Here is a 4796-nt window from a genome sequence, read left to right on the forward strand (position 1 = left end):
GACTGCCCTGACCTTTCCACATTCAAATCACAAATCAAAACTCACCTGTTCAAAACTGCTTTTAACGTGTGACTATTATTGTGTATTTATGTTTTTAGTGTATTGCTTTTATGAAATGATTTTAATGTAAAGTGTCTTTGAGTGTCATGAAAAGCGCTCTATAAATAAAATGTATTATTATTATTATTATTATCAAATCTATTGCGCTGACCATATTTTCCACACGCGTAGTTGCGCTGAATATTGAGCTGATTAACAGAGTCGGAGTTCAGGGTTTTCCCTGGTGTTGTGAAGTGCTGCAGGTGATTGTGGATCAAATGGTTTCAGGAATACTTTTCATGCTTTGACGGCATAATGCAAAATCTATGCAAATCTATGCAAATAAAATGAACAGAGTCCAACAAGCAGTGATTTCCCAGGTGAAGGAACTCCCTGCCTCATAAGACTGGGCATGTTCGGAGCTGTTTCTGTCAGTCAGGAGAACATTTATTGGAATGTCGTGTAGACATGTAGTGTAGACCCTGTGCCTTGTCAGAACAATCGTGAGTGTTTCTGTTCCTGTTTTCCCTCTTTTAGCTCCTTTTCCACAGTTGGTAAATCCATTTCATACAGGAGAGTATGTGTGATGTGTGTTTAACCCACGGCAGGCCTCTTCATATAAGACAGCAGACTACATACACACAATTGCTAAAACTGGAATTACATCATTACTAGTTTCAGTTTCACTTCTCTTCTTCTGCACATGCTCATTCCCTTTCTCACAATTTCTCCTTATCTATTTAGTTTTTTCTCCTCTGAATTGGTTAATTGATATCAATATCGTTATATGATTTATATCTCGAATAGAGAAATCTGTTCACCAAAGCTGGACCACACCAACAACATGTTTTCCCCTAAAAACGAGCAGTTTCTTGGGCGATCTTTACATATTTGACGTGCCAAGTTGCTACAGCTCAGTTAACCCAGGTGTGTACAGTGTGAATGGTGCTGGGCTTTAGACCAATGAGTGTTCACTACTGCTCTGAATGAAGGAAGTGTCTCGCTTAACAGTGTTGATTTGCATGTTTCATTTTACACGAAATTCTTGCATGCATTTCCATTTGTTCAGTTCAATGAGCCATTGTTGTCGTCCACGAGATCGGTCTTGGTCTTAAGACCGGTTTCAAGACAACTTTTTGAATTTGTACTCGCCCTTGTCTCGGTCTCGGACGAAAGGGGACTGGATTTTATTTCAAGACCGGAGTTAAACTGCCTGTGCATTGTTTGATTCACATGCTAACATCATTATTGTGATTGCATATAGAAAACAAATGGAATCCGCACACAGCGGCGTGACCAGCGGGGTCTCAGCTCTACGGAGCGGACGGCTGAAGTCACGCTTTCCTGTTCTTATTCATGCTTATTTTGTTCTGCACAACTAATCCACACATAAAACGTAAAGGAATAAAACATGAATTTCTCTCCAGTACGAGAGACTTCAGCCACCAGCAGAGCTACGAGTGAGAACAGAAACAACGAAACCGAGGACACGAGTGAGACGTGTGTTGACCACCTTTATGGATCACAATCTAGTAAAACATTATGTGTAAGTGTTGATTTTAAACTAAATGTGATGTGTGAGAGTAGAACAAGACCTGCAGCGCTGTAACTAAGTCTGAAAAATAAAACTTTCCACGAAATGTGTGTTTGTGTTTAGAGGAAGATCCAAAGACCCTTCATTATTAATGACTACTATATTACTACATTGTATTTGTTTAACTAATCTACTTCCTGTTTACACCGCCACCCACCCGCATGCCCAGTGTACGAGTGGTCATGTGATATCCGTTTTCAGGCGTTTTAGTGTTGACGGAGATCATCTCGAAAACGATGCTGAAACGCCGTGTGGACGGATGAGTGTGGATGGAGCCTTGTCTCGGTTTAGGTGGCCATTCACTACAACACTGCAGTGAGCAGACCCACTAATGGCCATGTTCACATTTAAATGAGATAAATGCTGTGATGAGGCCCTGGGAAGATCAGAAGGGCATGCACTTTCACATGCGCATTGAGGCCTTTTATTACCTGAGTCCTGTCTCCTGCTGAGCCATGAGGCGATGACCGCTCATGTTAACTGTCCACTTCTCTTTCTTATCCACAGGATGAATCACTTATTGTGTGCCAGGAGAGAAACGCCTACCTGAGGTTCTTTGGGAACAGCAGACAGTGTGAATGCATTAATGAGTACAAGTTTGATCAACTTGTTGTCAGCACAACATAATGTGTTACACTGAGATAGAAAGGACAGATGAAATGTGTCTAAAAGCCTGATTGAGTAACCCCTGAGTAAAGTGTATGTCCAATATTAGCTGATCAAAGCTTAACTGGTAGTTAGCATGAATCTCATTCAGACACTTATCAAAGCCCCCTGGAGACTCAAAGTGTGTGTGATATGGGACGCATGCATTCCAACCCACCCTGCCCCCCCACTGACGCATTGTGCTGGGTTGTTCCCTCGTATCCTTGCCCTTGGCCCTGTAGCACCCACCCATCCAGCCAGACCAGAGGTGCTGTTAGGTTTGTTGTGGTGCAGGACACACACACACACGGACACACACACGCCCGGATTGACCCCCGCCTATCTGTGTTCGCGGATCACTTCACAGGACAATCTCCCGATCCATCTTTACAGGGTCATTGTGGACCTGCCCTCAGCAGAGAAAGGAGCTGCATTCACAGGGAAGAAGCCTCTTTCTCTGCCTTCTCTTTCACTCAGTCCTTCTGGATGATGGCTGGAGGAAGGGAAGCCCTCACACAGATACCGTGTGTGTGTGTGTGTGTGTGTGTGTGTGTGTGTGTGTGTGTGTGTGTGTGTGTGTGTGTGTGTGTGTGTGTGTGTGTGTGTGTGTGTGTGTGTGTGTGTGTGTGTGTGTGTGTGTGTGTGTGTGTCGGAGGTCATATTTAGAATATGAAGAGGCATCAGGACTTCAAAGCTGGACATAGAACAAGGGTGAAGACAAATGTCACCATTTCAACACTCCTGCAGGCTCACACACACACGGCTTTGCTTTTAGGGATTGAAGCTGAGGGTTGGTTGAAGACAGGATAACAGAATAACCAGGACTATTCTACAATATTTATTTGTCGCAGAAATGAAAGAAAGCAAGGTCAATTTTTTTCACATCCACAAAAAAGTAAGCAACAGAATTAGGAATATAATAAAGTACAAGAAGTAGCCATGGAATCCATTTGCTCCTTGTTGGGGCAGCAGGTATGCAGGCATGCTGCAGTGATAGCTTCCTTATCCACGGCACATTATATGAATAACTATATGTACGTGTGTGTGTGTGTGTGTGTGTGTGTGTGTGTGTGTGTGTGTGTGTGTGTGTGTGTGTGTGTGTGTGTGTGTGTGTGTGTTTGATGTGTAACAAATAGGCTTTTACACAGTTAATGTGTAAAATAACCAAATATTGGGCAATCATGATGTTGAAAGTGCACATGAAATTAGGGAGTGGGGGTTGAAGAGGCTGTGAGGAGGGAGAGATGAGTGAGCACACACACACCAACTGACCCACTGATGAATGAGAGCGAGAACTGCTGAATGTAATGAATGAATCATTGAGACAGAAAATGTGATGATGACAACTGATGTTTCTTTTACCTGATTCAAGTCACAGAAAGGAACCAGAGCACAGAGCTAGTGTATGTGATGTGCTCAGAGCTGAGTGGAACATGGATCTGAAACGTCAAAGTGAAACTTGTCACACCTGCAATGACCAACCTGCAAGAAACTTAAGGAGCAATATCTGACATTGGGAGCATTTGGACTGCCTCTAAACGGCTCTCAGCATGTCAATGGCGGTCTGAAGCTTACGATGCTAACAGTGCCAACAGTGTAGCCCTGAGGGCGGGGCCTACGCTGCTGTGACTGCTGTCGGTTGGGACGGCCTTAACGACTATCTTCACATAGCAAATCATTGTTTGCTGCTACGTCAATGTTCAGAATGTTGAATACGTCTCTTTGAGTATTACCTCTCAAATCAACCATTGACCGTATTAGCTTGTACAGTGTGTGCAAAGAGATTTAGACGTCGCAGCGCTTCTGATTCACAGCGTGATGGTTGAGAGCTATTCAGTTCGGATGATAAAATATTGTGTGCAGAACAAATCTGCATGTAAACGCCTTCATGTGATTCTATCAGGTGATAGGTCACAGTCAAGAAATCAAGGTTTTCCCATCAGCCTTATTCTGCCCCACTCCTTCCCTATGCTGGTGATCGTCATCAGCTGCTGAATAGGGTGATCATGAGCGTCTCATATCGCTGCTAGCATGGCTGGAGAGGTGTACTCCTCTAGCCTTTTCTTTTATTGGGGCATGTATAGAATGTACTCACATTTCTTCACCTGCTCTACAAGAAATACTGAATTAACAGAAAATAAATCAACATTATATTTCAGTATGTGGCCTAACCTGTGCAGTCAAGTAAGCTCAACACGTGGTTATATCAGTTTGGATGTGTTGAAGAAGCAATGACGATAAAGAATAACCTCGCTTTAGTCTTTGATGAATCATTTATTTCCCGGCCGTGGGCTCAGTGGTGTGAGATCAGCAGTCTGAAGCAGTCTGTGCTCTGCTGGTTTCACTTCAGCTCTCTGCTGTCCCTTTAAACATCCCCTACCCGTTACCGTAAAGCTCCTAGAAGAGCCTCACTGCAAAAGTCACATGCTCCAGCTCCCTTTGTTTCCACGTAGAAGCCTCTGTGTCTGTGCATGAGAGGGACAGAGCTCAGACATATGAGGGGACATGAAGAGGATCA

The sequence above is a fragment of the Melanostigma gelatinosum genome (genome assembly GCF_949748355.1).
Source record: "Melanostigma gelatinosum genome assembly, chromosome: 2".
Lineage (NCBI taxonomy): Eukaryota > Metazoa > Chordata > Actinopteri > Perciformes > Zoarcidae > Melanostigma > Melanostigma gelatinosum.